Source organism: Armigeres subalbatus, chromosome 1 (genome assembly GCF_024139115.2).
Source record: "Armigeres subalbatus isolate Guangzhou_Male chromosome 1, GZ_Asu_2, whole genome shotgun sequence".
NCBI lineage: Eukaryota > Metazoa > Arthropoda > Insecta > Diptera > Culicidae > Armigeres > Armigeres subalbatus.
This window is the reverse complement of record NC_085139.1, coordinates 27,116,760-27,139,671: the sequence shown is the minus strand read 5'-3', so window position 1 is coordinate 27,139,671 and position 22,912 is coordinate 27,116,760. Positions and strand designations below refer to the sequence as shown.

Sequence of the window (22,912 nt, the reverse complement as noted above, 5' to 3'; positions counted from 1 at the left end):
AGTATCGGTTAGATGTCAGGCGTAAATGACCTGGTGTAAATGACCTGGATCAATTGAATCTACATTCCTACATTCTGCATTACGCCGTACGTGAAACTTGAGGACAATCTTACTATCGAGATGATTTTAGAAAGCCTTTCCCCTCGTATGGCACTCTCACAATCGCCTACAAATCCGGTCGGACGACGAGCTAGTCAGAAGGAAACTTATGGACGAGGCAGCGAAGTCAAGATTCTGGATCGAATCCGGAGCTGCATACCTGCCACGATAGCAAGAAGAAGACACCAGTCGAATGCAATTATTGTAGAAATCCTGGGCACAAACAAAAGAAATGCCGGAAACTCGCAATTCGAAAAAGTAACCTGAACAAAAAAAAACCTACTGAAAAGAAGGAAACAGCTCTGTCAAGCCGTGGGTCATTATAACGACAGTGAGCGGGACCAAAGTTCTTCAGGGAGTTACGAAAAAGTGACGTCTAGTCCTCAACCGGGTGTCCTACGAAAGGCTGAATACTCATAAGGCTGAACTCAAAAGGCTGAAATCCCAAAAGGCTGAAAGTCCCAAAAAGCTGAACTGTATCGAAAGGCTGAAATTAATGGGATGAAATGAATCCCAACCATACGATGTGTTGTAGCAACTATGTTGGGTGGTTGGATAGTGAATAATAAATAAAAAAAAATAGATAAAGAATAGAGTATGATGAATAAAGAATAAAAAATCAACAATAAAGAATGAAAAATGAAGAATGCAGAATGAAGTATGCAGTATGAAGAATGAAGAATAAAGAATAAAAATTGCACAGAGAAGAAGGGAGAAGACGGAAGAAGGGAGGAAGAAGACGGAAGAAGGGAGAAGGAAAAAAAATGAAAAATTGAAGAAAGAACATAGAAAAAGGAAGAAAGAAAAAGTAAGATAAAGATGGAAGAAGGGATAATGATGAAGCAAGAAGTAACAAGTAGAAAGGAAGACAGAAGGAAAAAGGAAGAAAGAAGATGGAAAAGAGAGAAAGAAGACAACAGAAGGGAGAAGGAAAAAAGTTGAACGATTGGAGAAAAAACATAGAAGAAGGAAGAAGGAAAAAGTAAGATAAAGATGGAAGAACGAATAATGATGAAGCAAGAAAAAAAAGGAAGAAGGAAGACTGAAGAAGGAAGGATAAATATGAAACAATGAAGAAGGAAAAAGAAGTTGGAACATGAATTAAGAAAAAAAGAAAAGGAAAAAGTTAAGAAAAATAAGAAAGAAAAAGGGAAAAATAAGGAAACTGAAGCAAGAAAAAACAGAACGAAAGAAGAAAAAAGATGAAGAAACAAAGGAAAAGGAAGAAAGAAAGAAGAAAGGGCGAACGAAAGAAAAGGAAAAAAATTTGAAAGAAGAACGAAGAAGGTAGAATGAAGAAAGAATAGAAAAATAGGAATAAGGAAAAAGCAAGAAGAAAATAGGAAAAGGATGAAGGTAGTGGAAAGAAAACAGAAAAGAAAAAACAAGGAAATGAAAGAAGGGAGAAAGAAAAAAAAGGGGAAAAAATAAGGAAAAGGAAAAGAGAAGAAATAAGAAAGCAAAACTAAAGGAAAGAATGGAGAAGGAAGAAAAAGAACAAAGAAAAAACCAGAAAAAATAAGTAGGAAGAAGAAAGAAGGAACAACGAAGAAGGAAATAGGAACAAGGAAGGAGGCAGACTTGGCATTTACTCGCACAATGAGCTCAATGAACGAAAAAAGTTCATCAAAACGAGCAACACGGTTATGATCAAAACATAAAAAATGCTCTTCGTTGCGGGAAAAATGAGGAGCGGCTCTCTTTGAGAAAAACCGATTGTCTCAATGTGCCTCTTTGATGAGCATCATTTTTGTTGTTCTTTCCAACTGAACGTACAGAGAAATGGTAGCACACTTAGTAGTAAAATTCTTCTTTATTTAATCATTATCTGTTCTACAATTATTTTTTACATGTAGTGTTCGGCCGGCTTGGCCCTCCAACTTTAATTGGAATTTTTTTGTTTATATTGTTATTTAAGTTTTAAGATATGATATATCATGACGGCCTTTAGGAGGCGCTAGTGTGAAAAGCCACTTCTGTCATACCATCGCTACCCGCATAACAGCCTCACACATTCGTACCTTTATGAAACCAGCATGAGAATAGCGACCGAGTATAGCATCCATGAGCGGGTAGAAATGAATACCATTCTATCTTTACATTAATTATTTACAAGAACCAAGAACAATAAAGTCTTATTCCTTTCTATGTTACTTCAAAACTTTTTGATCTGTATAGACTAAAAAATCTAGGAACTTTTTTCAAATAGACGTAGCTGTATTCGACCTTGAAAATTGAAACGACTTATAATCTCTTTATTCAGCATATTTCATTCGACTGACTTTTCTACCCCATAGATCTCAATCTATTCTTTCTATTGGATTTGGGTACATTGGCTGAAAAAAATAGTTTGAATTAAGAGCACAATCGCCATTCCAAACATCCAGGTCAGAATAAATTACGCCTTATTTGAACAAAGTTCCTAGAAATAAGAATTCCGTATAAAAATTAAAAGACAACAAGAAGTCGTAAGAAGGTTTCGAATCATTTAAATTTGTGCCCCGATTAACGTCAAATATGACTTTTTACTAAAATTGGATTCTCACGATTTTTCAGCCTTTTGAGTTTCAGCCTTATGTGATTCAGCCTTTCGTGGAAGACCCGCACAACACCGCACAACGCACGCCCCGTTTCTCGTTCAAAAGCAAGCTACAGTGGTTCTCGACGCGGCCGGTTGTCACATTCTTTATGGACATACCACCATAGCTGTAGCATCTTGGAAGCAAGATCACTTTTGGTATCGCACATAATGGCACCGGAATCAAAAAGCAATCGACCACTTGCAGAAGGCCTAGTCTGAATCAAAGTGAACAGAACCAATGAACCTGGTTCATACGGTTGTCGAAGGTTTTTGGCTGCAATGCTTTAGATCACATCAAAAGATATTTTAGTTAGGGTAACAGTTCCGATAGTCGTGGGTGTTCCTATAGTTGCGGTAGTACGGTTTGCAGAGAATTTAAAAATTAAACGCAGTAACCCACATCACCGATCAATTAGTCGACCTGGCATAACACGATGGAAACAAAAATAACATTGAAATTTCATTTAAACTGGTAAAGTATCTTTAAATTACTTAATTTTTTTCTTTCCCTTGCACCAATAGTTGCGATAGTGTTCCAATAGTTGCGAATCCCGTATAAATACTATGGGATTCGCAACTATAGGAACACGAATAACAAAATACCGCAACTATTGGAATACTGTACCAATAATTGGAGGATTGATTTTATGTAACAATAAACGATTTTGATGAAATTATGGCACGCTTCGGATAAAATAGAGAGAATGAGCTTTCGGATGCACTATCAAGGTAAGGGAAATGAAGTATGGATTAGGAGTTATAGAGAAATTAGTGTTGGAACGTGCTTAGTTCCTCCACTATTGGATATTTTGCCCTACCAGATAAAGATTGTCGCTGTCCGGAACATAATTTGCTGGCGAGGATAGGGGTGGGACGTAAAGTTGATCGATGAAGTTGGGGCGAGGAACAGGACGGACGTTTTGAAGGGTTCCAGTCAAGAATTAAATTCAAAGAGAATGAAAAAGTATCTCACTTATCAGCTTTATATGAATATACGATATGTAGCATACCGTGAGAGACTTTTTTCACAAGTTGTCATGAGTCATGACAAAGAACTGATTCGGGAGGCTATAACTCATGATAAATTTCTTTCGAAAAATGCTCCAAACACGGGGAGCACTGGGTCTTATGATGCATTTCCACTTGTTCTACACAGCTGTGCGGTTACCAACACAAAATAAGCAAGAACAAAGCGAGAATCATCACTTCTCTGCGGGGGCTGCCTTTCCGATTCTGTTTTTCGCACTTGTATACAAGTTTGATAAATTTGTTATCATGGCTATTTGTGATTCGGAACAGTTTTTGCCTTTTTTATCGTTGTTCGTTATCTATTGAGAGCGATTTCTGCAAGCTCTGGTTTCAGTAGAGGAAATAAAGGCAAAGAATTTATTTTTGATGTAGGTCATCTACAAGACCGTTTAGTTGGACCCGCGGCTCAATCTGAAGCATTACTGAAACTTAAATCGACGCGGAGGATGCTTAAAGCTACGACACAGCGGATGAAGATTCGACTCAAACGGTGGACTAGTCGTTCGTTGCATTTCGGTGATCCAAGACGGTCTGCGCGTCTAACAAAGGTTGTTTCACCTCACTGAATTTGAGTAAGACTATGCCGAGATTTTCGAAGGTGTACTTCAAGCAATCGCCCGGCTTCGATCGGAACGTATGGCACCGTCTCAAGCGTTGCATTTATGGGCTCGAACAATCCACCCGAGCTTGGGACACACACAACGATCAATGGAGTGCTTAGGTGAGTCCGAAATTGCAACGGGAAGCAAAGCTTCATTCATATTATATATATTTCGATGACGAGCAACATTGTGTCGACAAAATAAGAGTTCGTCACTTGAAAATGGTCAATTTTTGTGCTACGTTATTAATAGATCTTACCATACCTCAAAGCCTCAACGATGGCTGAATTCGTTACGCTAGCGGACGGTTGTCAGTATTTGGTACCATGGTATCTGATACCGAAAATTGCAAACGAGCCCTGCCCAATCCGATCATTGTTTGGAAAGATAATCAATCGTTTTTAAATATTGTAGTATCTCTTTACTCATTGCAATTATTTTGACAAATGGGTACATCTGAAGAATGGGTTCTTTATCCTTTTGCGTTAGTTTTGATTCAAATTACAAAACATGACTCATATTGCCCCGTAACGCTGGGTAGACACTTTTGCGTGGTGTGTTACGGTGTAAGATCTACCATGGTTACATTATTGTCAGCTACAGGCAAATCCTGACCCAACGAATATCTTCCCCAATATTCAACTCCGTAGTACTTATGAGGGTGTCGCTGAGTCGGGGACCTCTCATTAAGTAAGTACTATATCAACACTTCCTTCCCCTCCCAAGTTTCGGTGAAGATGGGCGTGGCCAGGAGTAGTAATCCTCATGCTTTTGTGATGTTTATCCTAGATTGAAATCATGGACCACACCCACCTTGATTTCTGATAGCAATCTGAATAAAGATTTCAAAAGAAAAACATGAGTATCACTAGTGTCCAATCTGCAAAGTACACCGTACTATGCTTTGCTAAATTACAAAACATGACTTATATTCCAAACAATCGTGAAAAGACGCTACGTGGGTATCGAGCCTTAGATGAAATCATCTACGCCTTTGCTCTATCGTTTCTTTCCGGGAAATTGCTTGCTTTGAAAGGAGTCTACTCTGTCATTTTTTTCCGGGGAAACGTACTTAGAAGACAAGCAAATGTAAATAACGGAATTCAGAGTAATGGGTTGAAGCTTTTTGTTGCTATACTATCCTCTTCCCAAAATTAATTTCCAGCTAAGAACTGAGATAAAAATCAAAATTTCAAATTATACGCAGCCTGTCTAGTAACATCAGATCCTTCGGAAGCAATAAAATAAAACAAAATAAAGAGGAAAAGAAAAGATAAAAAATCAAACAGGGGAAAATAACAAATATTGAACTAAAAAATAATGAAAGTTGGAGAAAAACCAAAGAATCTGGTGAAGAGAGATAGGAAAAATAGGAAGACATGAATTATAAATAAGATACGTAGATGAAATTGAATAAAATTAAAAAAAAACGTGGAAAACTTTCGGGTGAATCATATTAAAATGATTTGGATTTGGATAATGGATTCGACCCACGACCTCAATACTTTTACGTTAGTAAAGGGTTTACGAGGAGTACAAAATTTTAGAATGTTCCATTCAAAAAGCGTAACGAAAGGGAAATGTGAGAGTGAGCTATTTTTGCGTGACGTAATACATAAATTTATTCTAATTTATGATATAAAAATAAATTTGACTGCGCCTTAGAATTGGCCTTATGGCGAATGGAGTTCCTAAAGCGTAGAATAACAAAACTACCATTCCTTAGCCTAGTCGGAAAGGAAAGGAAGCAACAAGCGATTCTCGGATTCTTCGCAAAAGTGGACGACTAGACTTCAGAGATACCGGGAAGCGTATAGTGAGAAAACAGAACACACAGCTCTATAATACCGCTCCTAGCTGGAGCCAACAACATTATCAAAAGGGGCAGCAGCTCTAGCGCTAGTTGCACGATCAGTTTCCGACACAACCCGAAGCACATGATTCATGTTTCTGCATTTTGCGGTTGATCGAAACTGTTTGCCACCGGAAAATTATATATAAATCATTGCCGATGTATTAAATTTTTGATTCGCATAGGTCAGTACTTACCAGTTTGATGATTTTATTGAAATTTAGCTGATTTTCCGGCTCCCGTTAGATTTTACTTGCTGCAACAACTTTTTCTCACTTTCGACAGATTGACAGAACACACACGCTTAGTTTACTCTACCTATTTATGGGTACTTGATTCACCCATATTTGAGTATACCATAATTATGGGTGAAATATACCAATAATGTTAGTAAAGTTTACTTATAATGTTTGTAAAGCTGCTTCACCCAAATATGAGTAAATGAGTTTACCCATATTTGGATGAAAAATAAAACATTTTCGTTCCTCAGTCGAGATCATGGATACCGGGTGTGCTCCTCGCAGTCGTGTTATTAATTCCTTCGTTAATGTGGAATACTTGTATTTAAAGATCTTTTTTTCATGTACTGGTGAGTATTCAATTAAATAAGTGACGACAATGGTCAGAAACATTTTATTTATAATTTTACGAACATTTCCTTTCGCAATTTCAGATTTTGATTTCGGCCTGACATCGACCACTGGAAAATCGCAGGCTGTAACAATGGATGTTACCTTGCGAGAACTTGCGAATAAATTCATCATAAGTGCAAAACAGGAAATTCAGTGGAGTTATTAGCGACTGCCAGAATGAAGCGAAGGATGCGATTTCAAATAAACCATTCTATCTATATGGTGGGCTGCAGATTCACGTTAGCGCTACCGGTCAATCATCAACTGGTCGTCAACCGTGGACACATAAGCTGCCCAGAATAAGATGCAACATTAGTGATATAAGCAGTAGGTCTCCAGCAACGAGCGCAACAATATACTGCTTTCGAAAATAATAACAGTTTCGGCTTCTCCAGAAGGTTTTTCATCGCAACATTTCCTATATGTATTACATACCAGTAATTCCTTGAATAATGATCCTATTTAGTTCATTCTCCCATATTAAATTTGCATAAATAAAGATAATTTTTGTCCCGTTATTTTATAAACATTTTCATTTCGTATTAACAAGAAATCGGAACTTACAAAATGCAATTTTTTATCCCTAATAGAAAAGACTCCCTAAGTAAAAGCTCAAGAAAGTACCTAAATTTGGGTAATATTCACCTATAAACTGCTCCTATAATGAAATACCCAAATATGGGTAAACGGTGATTTACCCATATCTAGGTATGTGCACTTTTTGGGAATTTTAGGTACTCTTCACCCATATTTGGGTGAATTGAAGTAAGCGTGCAGGCAACTCCTCCGCACTTCGCGTTTCGGTCGAAATCGGTCTAAATTTTTGACAGGGGTGAGTGAGAGAATACCTTCTTTTAATTCGCTTTGACGCAGCCGCGCTGTTGCCATCTAGCGGCGACGGACGTGTGCGTGAAATCACTGTTTTTCAACATGGTGAAGTATAGGAAGTGTATTTTTAAATGCTTTTAAAATCTTATTAACAATGATATGTTGAAAACTTTAAAATACATAGGGATAGAATTTTGAAAACGTACATGTTAGGCTCCTTATCTACACATGTTTTTTTAATCAGAATAATTCAACTTTCGTGTTACCTATATAAAAGTAAATTAAATTTCTAACCCAAAAAAAATGAACAATTTTTGGCTAAAATGTGTTTTAACGCTTTAATAAGCATTTTAAAATTGACGTCCTATATCCCTTGCTGGGTGAAATAAAAAAGCATCAGCCGGCCCCCATTTTGTTTTCTCGCTTTCGTCAAGGCCAATGAATCGACTGCTTTGAGCGTGCTTACAGCGGCACACAAGGAGTTAACTTTCTGAAATCAGTATGGCGAAAGGCATCTAAGGTTCGATTTCTCAAAACTAAGCACTTTAATCGAAAAAATATTTGGTATGCGTAGTAGCGGACACCATCCCTCATAACCGGTACCAAATAGTTTTTCATGAAAAGTTCCTAATTTTGAGAAAACCAGCGTTAGATGTCTTTCGCCATACAAATTTCTGGCGGTTAACTCTTGCCGGCTATTTTGTGCATATACTATAGCGCCTGGATGTGGCTGCGGCGAGTAGAAAAGACCTTTCCCGTCCGACCAAACACCTATGTTTTGTATTTTATCCCAAAACATCCTTGAGTTTAGATAACATTGCGCATAAAATAAGCTGTTTTTATGAAACCGTTATTTTCTTACAATTTTTTCAAAAAATTAACATCGTCTGTTTTATGAGGTGAATATGTCTGCCAGACGATGGTGATCATATGATATTTAGCATATTTGGCAACACTTGACTTTGAAATCAACTACTTTTTCTGGCAACTCTGTATCATGTTTATTTAGAATTGAACTGTCAAAACCTGCAAAGCAACTTTACAGCTGCTTCAAAATTAATCGTCTGTTGGAAATCGGAAGTATCGGTGTCTACTCGAGTCGTTCCGAGTTTCCGCGTTTTTATGCATTTATATGGAACTGAGCTCTGCTACGCCCCGTGCTGCTACAACAGTCATACATAATTGGTGTGGACAGTTTTTCTCGTCGCGAGTTTTGGTGAAGTCACATCCGATGCGATGTGTTTATAATGTAAAATTTGATATCGGGAGAGCGATTCGGAATTGGGTCGCTAAACGCTGGTGGCCGCTAAACGTTACCGTATTTTTCTTTTCGTTTCTCTTGTTTTGAGTGTGCAAAATTACGTGTCGAACAATCGCAGCCTGTGTCCCTGCACTGGGGCACTCTAGAGTTTGTTTTTGTGATTGTAAAAGAGTGAATAGTGCTCCGAAAAAGAACAACATCAGTAGCAGCAAAAGTGAGAAAATAACCACCAGCTCCTCCGCCTCGTCACCATCAACAGTGATAATAATGACCAACAACAAGAACCCCAAGAGAAGGGCTCGAAGCTGAAGCGGGCATTTTCGATGTCGCGGATTGGCAAGAAATCGGTGGTGGAAAAATCCGCAACTGGAATGTCAGCAGTAATGACAATGATGACAAGTACAACCGGGAAGTCATGACCTCAAAGCAGAAATCCATCAACTCACTGATGCCATGATCTCGGTTAGGAGGAAATTCTGAGTAACTTGCTTATCCGATATATCTACTGACAACTTAATCTATGTTTTGGGATCATTGCATTAAATAGAGATTAAAATGAGATATATCTATACGGGGATCGGAATGTGTTGCTGCAAGGCGTTCAACAGGCACAGATCCTGTTCAACATGGTCGTATACGATGAGCTGCCCCTGAAGACGGAAGAGCGGGTGGATGAAACGAAGATTCCAATGGTGCTAGATCGGTAGATGCAGCAATCGGTTCTGTCCGTGTATGGAATTTCCGACAAAAGGAGGAAGTGAGTCATAGCATTTTTTTAACATTACGTACATAAGTTACCGTACTTATTTTCTATTCTTCTTAATCCAGTCGCCTTACTCTTTGTAAACTGGTGACTCACGGCAAACGCTTCGTCGGCCAAGGGATCACTTCCAATAGAAAGATTATTTCCAACATGCACGTAATCAAGGAGCCGGATTGCAATTCTCGTTACGATTGGATAGTTTTATCATCTCATCAACCCCTGTCAAATTGCTCGATAATTCCATCTATCGTCAAGATCAATCGTTTCCGGAAATGTTCTCCATCAAGGAAACCATCACAATACGCACCACTAGATTATACGAGTGGCAAAATGGGTACCCCATCAGCTGGCAGTTTGAATTCACCTCATCCACACGGTTTTGTTGCACTGCGCTCCAGATTCGGTTGCCAACATGTTCGAGACTTCGATGACTGACGACCAGCAGGAAGCACGGCAGCAGTATGGAGTGAGTATTTTGAATCTGTGACTATTGCAACATCACTAATTTTTGCATATTTTTTTTCTCAAGGACGACGTTAAAGATCTTCCGGCTTCAATTACTGTACAGGCGGTGCATACCGACAGCAACTAAGGAACAAAGAGGGAAAGAGTCGCACCCACGAAAGGTTCTCAACATGATATGGAGTGAGGCACACGTACCTACCTGGGAACCTGGTCGACACACCTCTATGCATGGCGTATTGTAGATTTCTATAATCATCTTGGGCAATGTTTCTCTAGTGTCCCTAAACGTCTCAAAATCCGTTTCCACCTGATGCAGCCAGCCAGCGTGTTCGTGACCAAAGCCCAGGAGCATATGCGACCGTTTGATGATAGTGCCGTTCCACTAAACGCTAGATCTTGTAATCGCTCTCTATGGTAGAACAAAGTGCATCACCTTGCTTCAATCCATCTTTTACACTGCGTCTGCAACCTGAATACTTCTCGCATAACTTTTAAAAAGGACCTAAGTAACATTTTTTCCATGAATTAATTTGAGTACTGCAATCAAACGCTTTCATATTAGCCTGTCAAATGCAATATTCAAATTAATTCATGAACAAAAATGTTACTTAGGTCCTTTTGAAAAGTTATGCGAGACTTGATTTTGAGAGATTTTGAGCGACCACATATTGCACGTATCAGCCTAATCAGTTTCACAAACGGAAGCACACATATGCTGTCCCTATTCACATAAGACCATGGGACATGCATATCAGTTTTTTTTCAGCTTGAGTGATTTGCCGTTGATTTTTCGAACCCGTTTTGCTTGGAGAAACACTAAACATATATTTACTTTTACATTATGTTAAAAAAAGAGAAAAATACAAGTTTATTCTTTACCACAAACTACAAATTTAGATTTTTATTAATACACCTGACGACGCAGTTTGCTTATCTTTTTTTGTCCATTGGAGGAAGACGGGGCAAGATGAACACCCTTTATTTTACCGCTATTGTGCCTTTTTCTCTCTAAATAACCGCACACACTGTTGAACTTCGTCGGTGGTTAAACCATAGCCCAGCAAAACATTTGACACTAAGGACATATTATAAAAATAAAAATTATCTGAAATACAGATAAATTACCAAAAGCTGGTGAGAACTTGGTTTTTGCTATAAGAATTCAGCATTAAAAAATAAAGTTTTTTAAAACATATGATATGTCTTCAAAGAATATTTTAAGGCAATTTCAAATATTTACAGTTTAATGTTTGACCATGCTTATATTTTTTCTCAAATGGGGCAAAATGAGCACAACATAACTACTAGAACTCTTTTGTACAAACATGATTTACTGTGCGCTGAATCTGTTATGTAACGTTCATTATCAAATTTACTGAAATTATAAACTGATTTCTGTTATTCAATGTAATTTTGATGGTGTCAATAAAAATAATAACTTATCAATCCCATAAACAGTTTTATTGTTTTAATATGGGCAATGCGCATTAGAAGCTATTATATTTGGTAAATATTGATGCTCTACTACTTTTCAGTTGGAAGAATTGATTTTTGGATCGTAGATATGGTCATTTTTCCCCGTAGTTTATTTGAACTAGTCATAAGCAGAGTATTAGCTAAGTCACATTTATCGGAAATACCGTTCTTTTAGACATTTGCGTTCTGGGCTAGATGTTAGATGAGATGCAACAAAAAGTGTTGTCGTGTTGTGTTCACCCCTATTCTTGTTTAAGGACGAACGTAACTTTCGAACGAATGCAGTTCGTTCGAATTGTTTCCCCATTTGATTTTGCTGGCGTAAACGAGAATGCACATCAGCTTTCGTTCAAAGGGCGTTCGTACGTAAACAAGAACAAGGGTGAATATATAAATACATGCTTGCTGAGAATTGATTATTAAGTATCATCCTTAGGGTGCTTATTTTGCCTCGTCCTACCCTATTTATCTTATCCACCGGCCAGGTGGATCGGCTTTCTGGTTGGCAGAAGCAAAGTCCAATGGAGACCGTTGAGCTGCTGTCAAGTTTAACTCCTTTGGAAAATTTGTACTTCATTTCGCTGTATTCATTTCCACAAGCAAGGCTGGCAAGTGCTTCTAAAATTGATTTAACTTATTGTGCACTTTGGAAAACTTGCCTTCAGGGTCGCACTTGGCCGCTTCCAGGTCTCCAGTGGCTGACGAGGTGATAGTGTAGTCTACGGAATCGTTCAAAGCAGTGCGTTTTCATTTGTACGACGGGGTGTGGAAAAGACAAAAAGTAATCAATCTGGTTGAAGTGGTGCTGATTACGCTTGGGGTGATGTTGAGATGGGGTTCCTCCGACGAGAGCAGCCTATCGTAGACAGCGATTTCCATATCTAACGAGATCTTAATATCTTGGTATTCTTTAAGCTGGACAGTGAACGTTCATGTCGTTCCGCAGTCGGTTGACTCCCATAGCAATGATTCCAACTAAACCAACCGGTACACTGGAAACACGCCATTCGTTGCAGTAGCTGAAGGTATGGGCATTGATCATGCGGATGCAGTGGTTGGCTGTTTCGGCTAACACCAGGCAGTTGGATGACGTCCAGCTGACCGATTTAGACTCCGACAAAAAGATTCCAAAGGTGAACATCCGAATCGTAATCTGAGCAACAATATAAAAATGCATAAGTTAGTATATGTACTCTAATTTGTTGGAATATCAGGTAGTGTGCGACGCTTCGCTGTAGATCGAAGATGGACAGGAGGTAGGCGCCAGTTGGTTGTAGTTGCTCTTGGGTAGATTAAGGAATATTGTTATGGATGTATTGTAGATACCTATTGTTGAATAAAGAGAACTGCAGCTACTGGCAGAAGTATCAGTCAGTAGCCTGCCGTGGTGTAGAGAGGGAACTCTAGTATTTGTTATTCTTGGTGAGGGGGTTCCCTTTCTATGGCCAACAGGTTATGGGCCCAGGAACGATTCCCGCTCTCCATCTTAGTGGGATGTTATGGCCGTCGACGTTATCGCAGTGGGATCATGGATCGGCCGCATAAGTCGCGTGGCGCAGTGGGATCATGGATCAGCCACGTAAGTCTTGGGTGGCGGCGGACGGCATTCATCAGGAGGTTGGAACGTTCGGTAGGATGCTGGCTGGTCAGCGTCCAGGAGGAGCATCGGAACATTCAGGAGCTGGTCAACAGAGGGTGCTGTGCAAACGTCGGATAGAGGCCATTTGTACGGGCAACGGATTGTGCCAGGAGGAATTGTTCAGCGAGAAGGAGCTATGGACGGGAGGCTCGGTGTTAGGAGGAGCTAGGAGAGTTGCGAGGCGTGTACACTAAGGAGGAGTGTTGGAATATCAGGTAGTGTGCGACGCTTCGCTGTAGATCGAAGATGGACAGGAGGTAGGCGCCAGTTGGTTGTAGTTGCTCTTGGGTAGATTAAGGAATATTGTTATGGATGTATTGTAGATACCTATTGTTGAATAAAGAGAACTGCAGCTACTGGCAGAAGTATCAGTCAGTAGCCTGCCGTGGTGTAGAGAGGGAACTCTAGTTGTTATTCTTTGTGAGGGGGTTCCCTTCTCTTCCGGCCAACATAATTAACAATTTTTCAAAAGTACTTACCTTATCGAAAGGCCAAAGAATGCACGGATTTGCGATGGTTGCTGTAGGTAAATTGACAGGACATTTTATTGCCATTGGGTTCGCTTCATCGATGCGAAGACAGAACTGTTCTCTTTGTCCAGATTGGATTGTTTTCGTGTGTCCGCTATACGCTTGCAACTTGATCTGCTTTAAATTTAACCGATTGTCCTTGTTTGACCGACCGATGTCGTGCTCTCAGTAAGCAAACCAATTCCCCGCAAATTTCGAGCGCTGTTCACCGGATCCAAACGGTACGTCACCGTCTCTAGCAGTTCCCTTTGGTCCAGTTCGATTTTGTTGGAATCGTTTCAAACTTCGATACGAATGCCGATGACGTCGGAACCGAACGTGTGATGATGTTGGAACTGCAGTTGAGTGACTCAACCTAGGTTTCTTTGTCGTCTCGATCGGCGCCCGATTTCAACCTGCCGTTGTCTTCTTTGGAATCGTCCGGGTGTTTGTAATAGTAAGAGTTTCAGCACCCCGGCGTATTTTTCAGCTTTCGCGACATTTCCAGCTGACAAAGGTAGTTGAGGAACGGAAGGAATAAACAATATCCAAAACTTGGGGTGAAGACGTATAGAATTCCCTCCATGGCTGTCGAGCAAACGCAAACTTGGGCGGGAGGGCGTGATTCGCGTTCCAGTTGAAGATCGTATTCTAAAGCACTCGGTGAGGTGTTATTGTCCTTTGATTCTGGCTGGACGAATCTCTGGACCAGAAAGTTCTCCCGTTCCTCCGTTCCGTCGAAATTCAATAACGATAAAAAGCAATTAAGGTCTCAGCCGAGCAGTTGTGAAGCAGAAAGCAAAAAAAAAAAAAAAAAAGCAATTAAGACATATAAACAAACAAATTTAAATTCACCACAAAATGACAGGATGGAAAAGGGTAGATTTGGGTTCAATGAGTTTTGTGGGGAAAAAAATAAAAGAGGAAACAGGGGTGAAAAAATCAAAAAACAGTTTTTGATTGTTTTTCAATAGTTCCAGCTGGAAAAAAATACTGGTTTCTTGGGAAAAGTGTCTCAGAAAAATAAAAAGAACCATTTGAGCAAATAATATTTTTTCACGGGAAAGGTCTATTCATTGAAATGCAAAATACCTCTCTCGTTTTCACTCAAATATGCACTGTAAGTTGATTCAATTTATTTTTTGAGTTGCAAATAACTCATTTCGGTAAAAAAGGGAATACAACGCCCGTTAAATTTTATTCATTCTTGTATCAAATTTACTCATTTTGGATCACATATAACCTTTTCCGTCAAACATTTTAATTCGCTCAATCGATTTTTTATTTTATTTAAGGTCAACTTTCCCCATGAACCCATATTTTTTTTTCGCCTCTACGCCTTACGTCTCTAAAATCCCATGCTCCATTCACATGGTTCTCTGTGCAATTTCACAAGTTCCAGTCAATCACGGAGTAGCAAGAGCAACTACGAATTGTACGGTCATAATGCTCATGCTCTACGCCTTACGTCTCTAAAATTTCAAACAAAAAAACGAAAAAGTGCCGGTTTTCATGATTGGCCTAACATTTGCCCGACGTTGAACGTTGGCCGGTTCACACTTGCAGGCAAAGAAGTATCGCGACCAGCTTTACCACTACCTGGAAGGACCTGAAGCTGATCAACGTCATAAAGTACACTGTCGTTGACTGTAAGCGAAATCGGCCAGTGAACCGCGACGTCATGCAGTGCACCAACTGCTTCAACTTCGGGCACGGCACCCGGAATTGCCACATGAAGCCGCATCGCAACATGTGTGGAGGTGGCCGATCCCACGTGCATCAGCTGTGGCGACGAACATCGGGCCACAAATTCCTGGAAACAGAAAGAAAGCTTCCAACAGGACCCTACCGAAACTCGGCTGCGCGGATGTAAAACCTGTTTCGACCAGGTCTTCACTCTTGGCATGTTCATCTAGGGTGGGCCTGGTCAACTGGAGCGCTTGCTCGCTCAAGAGCAAAACGATCGAGTTGAAGGATTTATTTGAAACCGTCCAGGGAAGGTGGTTTGGCCATCGCTCTTCGATGCAACATCAACTGTCGCCTGTTGCCAAGCTTAAGCTTAAGCTTCCAGCTGAGTGACATCGAGACCATCGGTGTCGAAGTTACTGCTTCTGTCGGCACAATCACGCTCATCGCGGCGTACTGCCCAACTCAAGTCAAAGCCGGCCACTCTGCGGAGGGATATCATCAAGCTAACTCGGACGCAAGGTCAGTACATCATTGCCGGCGACCTGAACGCCAAACATCAAGCCTGGGGAAACAGTCGCGGCAATCGAAACGGCTCCATCTGGGGCAACGATATGGAGGAAGGCCACTGCACGATCCTGAGTCCGGCTGAGCCGGTCCTACAATCGGCCAGTTCATCGCAAATATGCACGATCACATTTCGCAGCCGGTTGTCTACCAAGAGCTCAGCTCGGACCACTATTCGGTTGTGGCGGAAGTGGGCTCCTTTGTCAATCGGCATCTGTTGCAGTCCCGGCGAAACTACCATCGTGTCGACTGGGGCCGGTTGCAAAGGTGTGTTCCGGTCATCCGGAACGGCCTATATCAAAACATCGAAAAACATGAAGGCCCCAGGCTTCGAAAGCATCCTTAATCTCGAACATATGAGTGCTCTTGAAGCACCTTTCGCTGATCTTTATTCAGTGTCTCCGTCTCAGCTACCTCCCATCATCCCATCATCCTGGAAGTCAGCCAAAGTCATCCGCATCCGGAGGCATGGGTTTCCACTCCGAAAGGTTATCGGCCCATCAGCCTTCTCTCAGGGTTATCTAAGCTGTTTGAGAAGGCATTTCACAGGTGGTTGCTCGAGGAACAGTTTGGTTTTCGACGCGGTCGATCAACCGTACACCAACTGACCCGAGTTACTAACATCCTCAGACGGAACAAGTTTGTTTTAAAAAACATCCGCCATGGCCTTACTCGATGTCGAGAAGGAATTCAACAATATATGGCATAGATCATCACTACAACGCTACGCAACGCTAAGACATTCCGGGTCACAATCAGCGGAGCGAGTTCCAATGCGCACAACATCGTCGCAGGCGTCCCCCAAGACAGTTTCCTCGGGCCCCTGTTTTTCAATCTGTTCATGCTAGAAACTTCAGAACAGTGACAGGAAATGTCATTTCGATGTCATGGGACTAATTTGCTAATAACTTTATTCACAAATCATTTACAATTATGTTTTCCCGAACCTGAACCCGAAAACTTGTTCTAGCTAGTAGGGTAAAATGCCCAATAGTGGACCCCCTAGTAGCGGAATTTTGCTCTTTCTGTCATAAGGAGTAGAAATTTTCAACATATTAATTCTGCTTGATATCGAACAACAAGCTCTGCATCTCCTCTTTTCGATACATACATAAAACACCCAAATACACGACGTTATCCCCCTGCCCTTTGGTTCAGAAAGGGTAAGGGCGCGTTCTGCCAACTTGGTCGAGGCAGATTTCAAGTGTGAACAAGTTACTACATGGACGTTCTAAAGTGCCTGAATGAAATGTGTAGCTTGTGAGGAGCCCTTGAAGATGTGATGTTGGATCAGTATCTTGATATTAATCAGAATTTATAATGTTAATTATTATACTTTTTTTAATAACACTACTTTATTTCGTTACGTATTTAGTATACTTGAGTTTTAACTAAAAACACAAGGTCAGTTTTGATCACAAATACAATGTCGGTAGTAATTACTAACTTATACTTATCAGTATTTTACCTTGATTCGCGATCCTAATTAAAAACTCCGATATAATAATATTCATAGTTTATCGCGTGTAGTCAGAACGTTTTGTTTAAAATTACAAGACCTAATAATGATCCATAATTTGCATCCGCTGAACCATTCTGAACGGCCGTATTGAGAATATCACCTATAACATCTTCTCTGCTTAAATAACAGACGCGAGACGCCTGATGCTGGATTATCTGATTTTCCTCAATCTCTGGTGCTTGGCTTCCCGGAGAACTTATATTGAGTATCCTTCGGAAAGAATCTGTGCCCGGGATGGGGGAGTCAATTAAGGCAACATTCGTTTGAACAGTGACTTGTCTTTGTGGGCGGGGACTAGAGCTCGAGCGTCGATTTCGGGAGTCTGGTGGCGCTCTCGCGCGGACCAGCACTATCAACAGGTAGCAGAGACCCTCGCGTGCGTGTTGATGTTGTTGGTTTGCATGGGAGAGCTGTTGGATTCGTCGGGTCGTCGTTTGGGTCTTTGTTTGCAGCAGCGTATGGGTAGTTTGGAGACTTTGGTCTTGAAATGATATTCTCAAGCATTTTTCTTACATTATTTCTCCCTCCCCTCGGATATGTTATCTTGCCGCGATGGGTGGGCTTACGTCATTAGCACTGATATGGCAACCAAAGACATATCCTGTCGTGGTGATATCACATGTAGACTATTTTTTGTTTAATGCCGCGTCACATATAATCCGGCATTGATGCACTGATTTTACGCATGTGCATGTGATTCAACGGACATCGTACCTTGGAGCCTTGAATGGTGGTGCAGACAGGTAGAGGCCTTTTTCATCAGTGATAATGATCTCTGCTATGCGGCAATACTTTTCTGAGGCGTTCCCTGATGATGATGAGTCGTAGCCACGCATAAACATAGCTAGGTACGAATTAACCAGTAGAAAATATCATCAAGACATTAATAGGGAATTGACTCTTGGATTCACTGAGTAGAAGTTTTATCAAAACTAAGAACGTGGCACCTTTTTATTTTGTTATGTCTCACTTTAACGAGCCATAATTAAAAATATCACAAATTATAACGATGGTATGCAAACAATCTTACATTGGTTTCATTCTCGATATTTTTTTTCTAATAGATAGGGAATAGGCGTGATGAAGCTGTACTTTGCCACCGAAACGTGAATCCTATAGCTGACCACGACCCATAAAATTACAGTAATGCTACGCTTGTATGTAAGGCTTTGAGACTATTAGACAACTTAAAGACCATTTCTTCACGTTTGTTTAACTCTTAAGCGGTGCTTACTTATACGCTTGAACTAGGATACCTTTAGCAACCTTTAGCAACCCCCATACCTTGAGTGACCTTTAGCAATAGAGACAATGAACTGACATCAAAACGTAACAAAATCTACAATGAGTATAGAATTGAACTGAATAACGTAGGAAACATAAGATAACTAAGACAGGCAGAGTAATAATGACACAGTGAGAAACATACGACATAATTATGACTAGATTAACAGTAGATCCATAGATCTACCATAAGACTTCCTAAATAAAAGAAAAGATCTACCATAAGACTTCCTAAGCCTATCAAAAATTCGAAGCTCAAGAAATGTCGGTAAAATTATTACCTGTTAAATCTTATTCGGAGGCGATTTCGAAGCTTTTGAAGACCAACAGGCCCATAGCAACAGTATTCGGTGTTGTTAAGTTGAGAATTTTTGATGATTGCTGGGCGCACGATTCTGAAGTGTGGGCCTGGTAAATAGACTAAATAGATTCCAAAATAAATTTTAAACGGGTCTTATTTATCAAAATCTAGTGCGTTGTTATTGTTTCAAAATGCATTTCTATTCGAGTTTTCTCTCTTTGTCATCATATATACAAAAAGACTGACTCTCGCGATAGATTATAAGCTTATTATTTTTGATGGAAACTGCAAATTTAGAAGAAAAAAATGACTGACTAGTTTTTGTTTGCGTTAACATTGTAGTAGGTATAGTAGTGATGATTGCTGATCTCGATGAAATTGTGAAAAAAATGGTTGTTGATATGAAAATGATGATGTTGTGTGGTTATGCAAGTGTTAGTGAAAAGGTTAATACACAAGTTGGTATTGGTGGTGTAGACATAGTGACAGAAGAAGCTAGGTAAAAGATAGAGTTGATTTGGGATGGGAACATGTTCGCAGTGAGTATGAAGAATGAAATGCAATATTGAGTTGAGGTGCTAGAAGTGAGAATTATTTTATAATTATACTAGAAATAATGTAAAATATTCGGTACATGTCCAATGAAAGCTAGTAGAAGTGTCGGTTCTTATATGATATATAACAGCGCTGTTGTTTCGATTCATTATGTGTGTGTTCATGACTGTAAATAAGATATTTGTGATGGCAGGGACAATAGTAATTATGATAGTGATGGTGGTGAAAACGATAATAAGTGATGCTACCGGGATTATTTTATAGGAAACTATTTGAATCAGAGCTAAAATTAGAGTTATTTGAATCAGGCCTTAACAGTGACCATTCGAGCAACGTAGCTTAGAAACGTCTGTTAAAGATCAAAAATAGAGGCTCGTAGAAGCTAATTTAATCATCGGATCAACAGGGAATAGACCTAGTGTTAAGTTGGAGTGATGAGTGATAGTTATAATGGTGAAAACGGTGATCAGTTATGTTATTGAAGGGGACTATTTAATAAAACTATTTGGATCAGGCCTAAAACAGTGACCATTTGAGCAACGTGGCTTAGGAACGTCTGTTATTGATCTAAAATAGAGGCTCATAGAAGCAAATTTAATTTTCGTGGGGAATAAAAGGGATGGACCCGGAGTAGAGTTTGAGTCGAGAGACTGCCAACGGGTTACATGAAAAAAAAAAAAAAATACACGACGTTATCCTTCAAAATTAACATTTTAAAGTCTAACTGAATTCGCCCTATAGTAGACCCCTTGGGGGTCCATAATAGGAAATTGCTTCCCTATAGTCGACACTTCATTTGATTTTCATGTCCCGTTTCGGGACGTTCTTCTTCCCTATTATGGACCCCCCAAAATATATAATGGACACTCTCGTGTTTATTTTTTATGGAATTGTAAAAAATCATCTAATTTCTTTCTTTCCATAGCATTTCCAATGCAAGTAATCAAATCATAGGACAGTAAGGTAGGTTCTCCCGATGGAATTTCATAGGAAAATGTTGACATTGTACTGTAATAATGCAAAAATGGCTGGAGGGTCCACTATTGGTTAGGGGTCCACTATTGGGCACTTTACCCTAGTTTCTCTAAATATGATATTGGTGGCGTGAGAGCCGAATTTGTGTCAAATGACATTAATGTCATGACATTCCGTGACATTTTTTAATTACGCTCTCATGGCTCACACTTTGTATTTAGGACAATAATTTGTTTGACAAGCTGCTTGGACCCTTTAAGTATGTAAGGCAAGGGGTGGGACGCTGAGCACAATGTGCCAAGCACACATTAGCTGGATTTGATTCACAAGTGTGGCCCTCGGTGTGGCACACTCAGGGGTCTGATGTTTTGGTTGTGTTTTCGTAGTGTAGATGCAGTCTCGTTTCTTCTGCTTGTCGTTTATGGAACTGTCAGTGTGGAACGCACCTATCTCTTTCTTTCCCATGATTCTTCTTATGGCTGTCAGTGCGGAATTTTCTATGTTGGCTACGAAATGAACTGTGGTGGAGGTATACAAGTGTCAGTCCCGTGGGCACACTCGGCACACTTTTGACGTTTTAATGATCAGAGCATAAAATACCGGCAACCTTGCCATCACTTATTTTAACGTTTCTCAAATATGTATAGGGTAATGCACCTATTATTGAACAATTACTTTCGGCAAATAAAAACTTTGTGCTTTTCTTGTCAATCATATTTTTTATTGTCTCTATTACGGAGACTTTCAGCCCTAGGCTGGCTCGTTTCCGTCAATCATATTGATAAAAATAATCATAGTGAATTGATCCATGTAATAGCAGATAGCAATCACACAGATATCTCCTTTTAGCGGCAGTTGTATCATAAAATTGAAATTAATTCTCAGCACTGATAATATTCAAATACAAAACATTATTTATTTAAATCATTGCATTTCTATCAGACACTCCTATATATCTAAATTCATTGGCACTCTTAATATGAATGAAGTACCGTTCAAATTATGGAATGTAAGCGTTGTCGTGATGATCGAAACTGTTTGACATTCACAAATTTAGTTGATCATAAATATCGTTAAATAAGTTATGTTTTGAGATTTTCAGACCTCCCCTCCTCTCTGTCACACTTTTTGGTATGCCGAGTGTACGCACTGTCACAAAATCTTGACCCCCTTCCCCCTTAAACTGTGGACGTCATTTTTGAACGACCCCTTTTCAGAAGAAAACTGGCTCTTGCTCCACAAACAATACAAAATATAAAATAAGTTATCAAATTGATAAAACCTGGGTTGAATGGAATGCCTACTTTTGTTCCATCTACCCTATGACACCACCGAACTGCACCGAACTTCCGGATGCTGCGAATTCTGACCTTAAGTTTTTTAATGAACCGCATTATTGCTAAATTTCTCGGTTTGTAGCAGCGATAATCCGTTATCTCAATCATCTCATAATCCGTTATCCGTGTGTGAAAAATAGCACAAAAGTTATATTAAATATAAATACCTTTCTTGTTGTACTTGACATCCGGAACTAACTCGTTATCGCTGCTACAAACCAGGCCATTATTTTAGCTGATTCAGCTTTTCCCGAAGCTCCAGTTTCAAATTAAGACCTAGACGTTCATTAAGTCAGCTTTCTATGCACGTTCTGGATCCTTTAATTAGAATATTAGTGGCCTTAATTTGATTCGCTTGCTCGGTTGCATCTTCAGGTTTTGTTTTTGTTTTTTTCAATCGCGGCAAGAGGCAGCTTGGTGATGTCGTCATCGATGATGTTGACATTTGCAAGTGTTGCCAAAGCCAAAAAAATCAGATTGTCAAAATGACAAAGTGTCATACTCAAGGTGAGGCACAATGTATGGCACACTATGGCACAATCGAGGGCACAATAGTCACAAAGAATAAAATGAACACAAATTGAATTGTGCTCAGCGTCCCACCCCTTGATGTAATAAGGGTGAAATCAGGAGTGATTCAGTTTCATTCTAAATTTTCGACCACTATTCTAGTTTGAATCTGGAGCAAAATAGAACAGACTCGCTGATTTCCACAGCAGTGTTCCATTCATGATTTTCAAATTTTCAATTAAATGATATCATTATGTTGTTGCCAAAAAAGGCGCCGTTATTGCAAAGTGGATTGATCCGTAGATAAAATGACGCATTCATACACCAAAACAATTGAAAAATATTTGAATCTCGTGATTCACTCGTGGTTCAAATCTGCAGAAAATAGAACGGAGCGTTATACCAGTTCTACTTTTTTGACAGTTGACTGGTATAAAAA

General features: G+C 39.8%; 1 protein-coding gene and 1 long non-coding RNA gene across 4 annotated transcripts in view; one reads left to right on the top strand and one right to left on the bottom strand.

The window, feature by feature from the left end:
* LOC134222949 (thioredoxin domain-containing protein 9) overlaps positions 1 to 22,912 on the bottom strand; it is a 77,177-nt gene that overhangs the window by 5,474 nt on the left and 48,791 nt on the right. Inside the window, exon 1 of one of the 2 annotated variants that reach the window (XM_062702100.1) lies at positions 6,361 to 6,462. The exons of the other annotated variant lie outside the window; for it this stretch is intronic. The gene's annotated coding sequence lies outside the window, so the exon portion shown is untranslated. Of the gene's footprint in view, positions 1 to 6,360; positions 6,463 to 22,912 lie in introns of those variants that run through there. 2 annotated transcript variants of the gene reach the window in all.
* On the top strand, positions 8,493 to 11,004 carry LOC134222941 (uncharacterized). Of its 2 annotated transcripts, XR_009982447.1 has the most exons (4): positions 8,493 to 9,346; positions 9,432 to 9,641; positions 9,713 to 10,113; positions 10,177 to 11,004. It is a non-coding gene; the product is annotated as an uncharacterized LOC134222941 (long non-coding RNA). The 2 variants fall into 2 exon arrangements; XR_009982446.1 differs by having other exon boundaries at positions 8,499 to 9,641.